This window comes from Sinocyclocheilus grahami, unplaced genomic scaffold (genome assembly GCF_001515645.1).
Source record: "Sinocyclocheilus grahami isolate Dianchi unplaced genomic scaffold, SAMN03320097.WGS_v1.1 scaffold134.1, whole genome shotgun sequence".
Taxonomy (NCBI): domain Eukaryota; kingdom Metazoa; phylum Chordata; class Actinopteri; order Cypriniformes; family Cyprinidae; genus Sinocyclocheilus; species Sinocyclocheilus grahami.
The window spans coordinates 2,685,722-2,695,101 of NW_015505313.1; the positions used below are offsets into that span (position 1 = coordinate 2,685,722).

The 9,380-nt window shown below is 35.6% G+C and overlaps 1 pseudogene; it reads right to left on the reverse strand.

The window, feature by feature from the left end:
• The window catches only part of LOC107590940 (usherin-like), a 257,040-nt pseudogene that overhangs the window by 188,361 nt on the left and 59,299 nt on the right, over positions 1-9,380 (reverse strand).

Genomic DNA, 9,380 nt, shown 5'->3' on the forward strand with positions numbered 1-9,380 from the left:
AGCCGTGTTCGTGGCCTATGAAATGCAATACTTGTTTATTTCAAACTGTTTGGAGTGTTGTTCAAGATAATTTGTTTCATAATCTCTTCGGATATAAAACAAAATGAAAAGAGCCATCCCCAAACAAAACTTAATACACAGTTTCATATAATTTTATAGTTATAATCACCACAGTTTAATAAAAAACAACTTTAAATTGCTTTCTTTGATAGCACAAAGTGTGTTCGACTGACCTCCTTCTGCAGTTCGCCCCATGGCCCACTCTGACAGGGTACTGCCGGCCATGCTAACTGTGAGCACTCTGAAGCGGTAGGTGGAAAAGGGTTCTAGATTGGACATAACTGCACTGCTCTCAGGCAGGGTTAGAGCGTTCTCATTGGCCGAACTCATCGACGGCCGTGGGTTCAGCCAGCCACTACTGAGGGAAACCCTTTGCTCTGGACCGTAACTGGTGGCGTTTCTCTGCGACTCATTCAGCAGCTGCATAAAAAGCTCATACCTGATAATTATACCTGGAGAGAGAAAGAAAGAGATGCATGAAACATATATAGGCCAGTACCTTCTTCCACAATCCCTTATTAAGACTCAGACAGAAGCAGATGATATTGAGATGTAAAACTGGCCATTGACAATACACAATTATAGCTGCTGCATGAAATTATGCAGAAAAGAGAGGCAGAAAGAGAGAATCAGATAGACACAATTAAACGGAGAGGAAATTCATTGAGAGAATCCTCTAAGGGCACTTTATAATGGTCCATGTTAATGAGCTAATTTGGCAAAAAGCATGATAACTGGCATTAAAAGCCATTGATATACAGAGGGCTATTTTGCGACGCTTTCAATGGCGCGAGGCACAATACATAATTGTATGCAGCAATCAACTGTTTTAAATGTGAAATGTTTCTTTGCGGCGCGCAGTCCCATCAGTTTATATTGCGAAATGAAGCATGGGCTGAGCCTTAATCAAGCCTCTTGGTTGTAGATTAAAGTTCATAAGGATTTAATTTTCATCCCGGCTGAGATCAAATGGCATCTCTATAATAGTATTTCTCATTATTGTAATGATGTAGCTGGAGACGGCTAAAAAGGAAGCTACGGCAAAGTAGAAGAGCATTTCAGCTCTGCCGTATGCATTTAGGAATCACTGTTAAATAAAATCATGTCTAACAATATTACTACTCCCTATAAATAAAACAGGAGAGTGAAATTTGGGGACTGATCTGAATATGTAAATGAAAAAGACAACGTTACTTTCAACATGTTTAACATCTAGTACTGTTTCAGTGTGGGGTTAGGAAGTCAAAAGCTGATTATTTTAATTTATCTTTCAGAATATTAGGTCTGGTGGAAGACAAAAACAGATACAAAATGGGGGAAAAAATACCACAAAAATATGTAAAAAATCAGGGGTAGTGATCATGTTAAGAACAAAAACATAACATGTACCCTATGAATATTTAAAACGGTTTGTATTTGACAGTGGTTCTCAACCAGGAGGCTGGGGCCCACTGGGGGGCCTCATCAAACAAGGGAGCCGTAGGATGACTTAAAAAAAAAAAAAGCAAATAAAATACATATATATAATATTTATCTTTTTTCCCCCTCAAAAACTATTGTTTTATTAAAGTACAAACTGTTATTAAAACTTCTGGACCCAAAAATAATTGTGGTTAATTAATTTAATATATTGACTATTTCCGGATTCAAAAAAGTTTGAAAACAAGCAGCTTTGTCATAATTACAGCAGACCATACTGAAATATTTAGAATATTATTATAGCTTACACGAGGGGCCCACAGATATTGTGTTGGACAATGTGGGCCTTCAAGTCAAAAAGGTTTAGAACCACTGCACATATGCATGTCTTAATGTGGGCCGCCTATTTTTCAAAGTGCCCCTGTCAAAAATGATCTAAAACAGTGAGAAATGCTCTAAGTGTGTCAATACCATTAGGTAACCTTGGAGGTTCCCAGTACACTTTGAGTTGAGAGGACCCTAAGGTTGTGATTGTGGGTGCAGGCTGCTGCCGAGGAGGTATCTGAGTGGTAAGTATGATCAGACTCTTGCTGCGAGCGCAGCCTCCGTTAGTGCAAGCCTGCAGACTGAAGCTGTATCGAGTAAAGGGTTGCAGCTCCTCAGCGGTAGCCTCTGTTTGAAGTCCTGTGTAGTGGATCCTCTCTTCTCCGGTCAGATCGAACTCAGGGTAAAGCTGTCCACTGGACCAGTGGTGTTCAAAGGCTCCGTCCAGTTAAAGGAGGCACTGGTGTGCTTGGCTCGACCCACAAGGGTTAATTGGAGTTCTTCTTGCTCAGGTACAGCAGACAGAGTGCGTAAGCTGACCGTGGCACTTCTGGTGTTAGCACGGATATTACTGGTGATGAGCTGGTAAGAGTATGCCATGTAAGGAGACAAATCAGCATCTGTGTAATGCATAGTTCCTGTGTGAGAAAGAGAACAAGGAAGCTGTCAAACTAATTGTGGTACTGATCACAATATGTTAATTTTCAATTAATTAACAATAATTTTTAAAAGTTGGGGATCAGTAAGATTTAAAAAAAATAAGTCTCTAACTCGCACCAAAGCTGCATTTATTTGATTTAAAAATATAGTAAAAACAGTAATATTGTGAAATATTATTACAACTTAAAATATCTGTTTTCTATTTTAATATGTTTTAAAATGTAGCTAATTTATTCTCATTACAATATGCTGGCTTGATGCTCAAGAAACATTTCTTTTTATTATCAATGTTGAAAAATGTTGCTGCTTAATATTTTGTGGAAAGCGTGATACTTTTTTCAGGATTCTTTGATGAATATTTCAAACAAAGCAATTATTAGTAATAAAAAATTTCTGTAATGTTATAAATGTCTTTACTATCACTTCTGAATTTAATGCATCCTTGCTGAACGAAGGTATTAATTTTAATTTAAACCACAACTTTTGAACGGTAGTGTATATGAGTGTTTTTTAAAAAATAAATCACTTTTTAATGCACATGTGCCATGTTCTTAGAAATGTACTCTTTGTATTCATGTTTATTGTTGTATAGTTTAAAAAACAACAACTTTCAAACTTTTCAAGTTTCAATTGAATGACATTTTTGAAATGTCATGAGATGTCATCAAGTATTAAGTAATAATATATTTTCCCCACACTTTGAATGTGTGTACACATTTTAGTCATAATTTTTATTAATATTTAAAAAAATATATATATTTTTAACAAATATCATTAATAATTCATAAAAATCATAATTTTTTGGGGAGTCACACCACACGACATTTTGCAACTTGAACTAATCTTGCCTTGTCATAAAAAGGTCAAATCAACACAGTCATGAGTGTCTGCAGGGGTCTTTTCTATGATATAATTTAAATCTTTCAATATTATTGTGTCACAATAGTTTAGGACATAGAGTTAAATTATCATTTAATTCCAAAAAACAATCATATTTTATATACTCAGACAAAGACATTTGACACTAACTGAATGGGTGCTGGCTTTGGCTGATGTGGATGATCTCGGAGTCTCGAAGCACTGTGTACATCAGTTCATTTGCTGTTGGGGGAGTCAGGGGCTCTCCAGCTCAGCTCTATAGCTGTGGAGTTCAGAACCCGGCCGAGGGGAGGAGGCTGCTGCTGGGGATCTGAACAGGAGTGGGAGAGTGTAAGCCGATACATATTGGTGAAAAATCTGCATTGTGATACAGAACTAAAGAAGTGGAAGACACAAGGTTAAAGCACCAAAGCCAATAGCTAACAGGGAAAATGGACTATGAATATACTAGAGCAACAATCATTTGTTACATGTAAAAATGCTAACTTAATAAAAACACTGTATGGATGGGGCACATTAGGGCTTTAAGAGTCTCCGTAAGGTTAAGTGCTGTATGCTCTAAACACATACAGACCCATAAACAGGTCACCTTACAGTATACATGCTGAATGTTTATAATGTAGATATGCACTGAACCCAGGAATGGCATAAGATCATGAGAGAGATATATATCTATATTAAATAGAAATGTTCAGCTAAAATATAAGGATGCAACATGATTAAATTTGCGTGTCAGCTCCTGGGCAAGTATTTTGAATAAAGTATGTAATAAATTCCACAGTCCAACGCAAATACCACAGCAATTGAGTGACGGCAGTGAGTTCTGACCTTAGGTATGCCTTTCTTGCATTAAACTTACAAAGCAATTTGACTATATTGGGGAAATCTGCATTTAAATTAGAGTCACTACAATAAAGAAACTCTGTGATGTGATCTATAAGAGGCATTTTCCTGTTTTTGAGCCAAATGGAGTGTTGAGCCAAAGGATTTTAAAATTTAACTACTAAAGCAGGGACTTTAGTTCAAATAAAGCTCCTTAAAATTACATGGTTTGATTTTTCTTTTCTATGTTAAAATATTTCCTACTGAAACCGTAGGCTGGAATATATCAAAGGGCTTGTCCTTTTATTAGCTGATAGCCTTTCATGAATGCCACATTTTGATATCATTGGATAATGCTGATTAGAAATAAATGTTATTTGAATATGTTAAATGTTATCTGTATATGTTATTTAATGTTGAAAAATATCAATGAAGAACAGTTCAGTGTCATTTAAATGTATTTGTATTGCTCTATGTATCATTATGCTTATATTCACATAGATAAATATTATTTTTTTTTATTCATCAGTGTTGTTATTGTTAACTAAAACTATAAAAAAGTTTTTTTAAAAATTACGAAAATAACAAATGTTGCCTTGACAAATACGTTAAATAAAATAAACTTAGGTTTAAGTAATAAAATTACTATTATTGAAGTACTAAAAACTAAAAATATTTTAAAGAATAAAAAATTAAAAATAATTTATAAAAATAAAAATAATACTTAAAAAAAATGTTTTAAATGAAAACTGAAATGCTGTTATAAAAAGAAAAGCTAATTCAATATATATATAAAATAACGCAGCTATTAATACATATTTAAAGTACCGGTACATACAGTATTGATTCAGACCTTTACTGCAGCCCAGGTAGTTGTTTGGATCCATGTGACTGGCTCCCTCCACACAGATGTCACATTTATCTCCAGTCACATATGGCTTGCACAGACACTGCCCTGTCTGGGGGTGGCATGTGCCATTGAATCCCCCGACAGGATCACATCCACACGGCTCACACCTAGACACATGGAGATCACAAGAGACACAAAAACCATTTTCATAAGATAAAAAAACAGTATCACTTCTTGTGACATTGTCCATGTCTGAAGAGGACATGAAATCAGGTAATTAACCAAGAGTAACAAGTCCAGCTCTATTTACAAAAAACTGTGAGTCTCTCTCCGACTAGCTAAGAGACGAACAGTTGCAAAAAGTGAATGTGTGCGTGTTAGTGCGTGCTACTGTGAGGAAGGGGGGAGCACTTTGACTAAATGGAGGCATTCACAGATGCACCTGTCAGTGACACTTCTGGGAGGGGTGTAGGGGATGGAGGAGGAAAGGCCCTGAGGGGCCAGCAGCGGGTGATGTGGGGGCCAAGCGCCTGACACCCTCGAAAGCAGCTGATAAAAGCCACAGATTCTTAATGAGCTGAAAATTTGTTCTGTCAACTACAGGGGCGTTTTGGGCTAAGCCACCCGTTTCCCAATGCGGTTCGACCTTGACTCCTCGGAAGGAGACAGTGAACTTTTTTTCTCTTCGTCATGCAAAAACGAAGCCAATTGAGGTATCAAATTCTGTGATCAGTACCAATATTGCGAAGTTCCACATGCTTACATTCTCCATATTTGAAATACACCAATAGCTTGCAGCTATCAAAGTAAATGACTCCAGATTGCGCCTCGACGTTTGTCTGGAACAGGTGTTGCAAACAGAGCTGGAAAGTTTGCAGTCAAGGAATTAAGCAAGTTTGACTAGCAACAGGAAAAAACAGTGAGCAGAAATGACCTACACTTCTGTAAAATAAAACTGGCTTTTCCCCGCCAAGGTTAAATGAATAGCCAAGCACCACTTTCCATGTAGCCTATGCCTGTCATTTGCTGTGATGGCTAATCTTCCCTAACCATATTGTGGGTTTTTAACTACCTCTATTAGGTGGTCTGCAGCGAACGACCCAATATAAGAAAACAAAATAAGATGCATCGTCTTAGTGATTTCGGGGCGGACAAATGAGTTTATAATATTTAGATCAAGAAATCTTTATTGTGTAGGATCTCCTGATGCAGTTCAAGCTTCCCCTCTAATCAGTTTAAATAGTTCATTTTTCATCCTTACCGGGCGAACGAGTGCAGCTGGATGGATTGCGTATGCAGTGATCTGTCACGACTCGTATGGATTAACAATTTGTGATGTCCGGTAGCCCTGTTGTTGATGCATCGAAAACACGCGCTCATGCTATTTGCATCTCACCAGCCAACAATTAATGTTCTCCCTGCCTACTGTGCATCCCAACATCATATTTTTTATTTTGAGGGGGAAAACGCTTAAAAGGTAAACAATGGTTGATATGGGAAGCGTTGACGATGTCCCCCACTGTTCCTTTTATTCACCCAGCGTGGCTGGAGTAGTTAAATATCTCCTGCAAGCCTTTAGGAAGGTCATTCAATGAGACTTCAACCAAACCAAGACTTAAATATAAAAATCATCAAAAGAAAATCTGCCATGTGTAGGAAACGAAAAAAAAAGAAGAAAAATAATTTTCCAATCCACTGACTCTCGAGAATGCCAAGTTTTCCATCCACAACTTAGGCCATATGTTCAAGCTGGGGAGCTGCTTTGGAGTATATCATTAAGACAGCTAACATATGATGTATTTACAACCTAATTGATGTATCCAACAAATCAACTATGCAGAGAGTATTAAAATGCAGCCTCGTTTAGAGGCGGGAGACTTTAATGGCTAATTTGACCTTTGCTGGCTCTGTCTGAACCTGTGGGCCAGTAAGCAGCTAACTGGCTCAAATCGCTATGAAAAGTGATGTGCATGATTTTCTAAATGGGCTTTATTCACTAGTGTTCAGTCTCGGTGACGGGAGGGAGGTCTGGAGTCATTTTCAACGGTGATTTACACTGCTCTTTTTTACTAGAAGATATATCTTGCTGCATGGTAATAAATGAAAACGTCTTTCTCGAACATGACCGAGATAAAGGTGTTGGACCATGTCACTGACCTGCCAACACTTGGATTAAAGCCAAAGAAGAGATCCTGGCACTGGTCGCATCTGCGATGTGATGGGTGAGCACACACACACTGCCCTGAGTGGGCAGCACACACCTGCCCCACTGCTCCGACCGAGTGACATTCACACACTTCACACTCGCTGAGCCCCTCCTCAGACAGGAGGAAACCTGCATGATGCGAAAAAACACAAACAGACTCATTACGCATATTTTATTGTGAGCTCTCATTTACTTCCTTTTTTGCTATCATCATGAAAAAATAAATAAATAAAGTAAAAAAAATCTTTAAAAAAATAACTCCCTTAGCCCTAGTAGACCCAAATATAGAAAATAACTGTGAAAAAATTATTTAACCTTTTAAATGTTGTTGAAGGAGGCCTCTAATACAGAAATAAATGTGCTTTTACATTTTAGTCAGTTTTTAGGGAAATGTTGTGATATTATAGAATTTCAGTGATTTTACTCACCGTCTGAACAAATGTAGAGAACATCTAAATGTTAATTTGCAGGCTTCTGTAACCCCATTACAATAGTCTATATATGTATACACACTAATAATCACACAATAATGATAAATTACGTCATATTTTTATGAAAAATAAACATTTATTATAAAAAAAATAAGTTTTGATTATATTTACAAAACCTGATGAACTGAATGAAAGCTTTCAAATATTCGTCATGACTTGACTTTAAAACTTTCTTCTCTTGTATCACAGTCCATCTCAAAGTCACTGTTTCCATTGTGGACAGCACCAGTGATATATCATACACATATGATGAGACGGTCTTTCTTGGCTGGTGACATCCTGAAATGGAAAAAAACAACGATTATTTTACAGGCTAAAAATATCAGTGCAAATTGATCCCAAACATACTTACACATTTTAAAGAATTCACCCATTCACAGAATGCACAATTCACACAATACAGTCTGATAGCTTAATGTGCCCTTTACTTATCATGCTAATAGCACTTATACCCCCCACATTCCAAAACATTATCACCTGTCTCTCATGCAGCAAGCAGATATTTGGGCAAACAAGCAAAGGATCAGTTAAATACATTTTATAAATAATAAGATACAGATGGTTTAAAATATAGCTACACAAATTCTTTCAAATAATTGAAGAAATAATGTATTCTTCAACTTGAACTTATCCATTAATTAAAAAAAATCATAAAATCTTGATTGAATATCAAAATGGTAACAAAAAAGACATTTAAAACTTGTGAGTGATCAAAAACAGTATGTTTCTATTAGTATTTTTTCACATGGAACAGATGAGAAGTGCAATTAATCCATGTAATGTGTAAGGTGCACAGGCAAATTTTGCTAGCCCTTTAACCCAACGTTGCAAACACTGACATAACAAGCTCAAAATCTAAATTGATCAATGCATTCAACAATATCTTAATATCCACATGATCTACACATATTAATAATCACAGAAAAAAAATATTTTAGGCATTTTACTTACTTGAATGCAGATTTTTTCCAGTCCAGTAAAACAAGATGATGTGCTTCATGGGAAGTTCGCCGGTTGTGTTTATGGCCAGGTAAATATTTTTAAAATCTAGCATCCAATAGCATTGCAAGGTTGAAGAATAGGACCCATTAGTTGTGTAAATGTGGTCTTAGAGAAAAAGAAAAACATGAGCAGCTTTATTTTAATCAAGCTAAAACTGATGTTGTAATATTACCTGGGGCCTTACAGGGAAAATAAGGATTTAGCATAGCTTTAAAAATAATTATTACAGAAATAACATCATTTTAAAGAATATACTTAAATGTGAACAATGTAATGTTTATGAACACTTAATTTCATGTTATTTACATATAAAAAAAAACATATATTTTAGTTTAAATATATGCAATTAGTTGAACTTAAAAGTTTTTTGACCAACCTAAAATACATCTTCGTACATAACTTTAAAATTACTTTTATTGTCTTGAAATATACACTTTTGTGTGTCATGTATTTGTAATTTCACATTTTTAATGATGAATTTGTAATTTAATACTTTTAGAACATTAACTATAATTGTAAAATTGTAGTTATTCAAAACAATTAAGTGTCCTTTTTTTCTTTTTTTATCAATTACTTTTCTGTATGGATATATATATATATATATATATATATATATATATATATATATATATATATATATATATATATATTATATATATATATATAG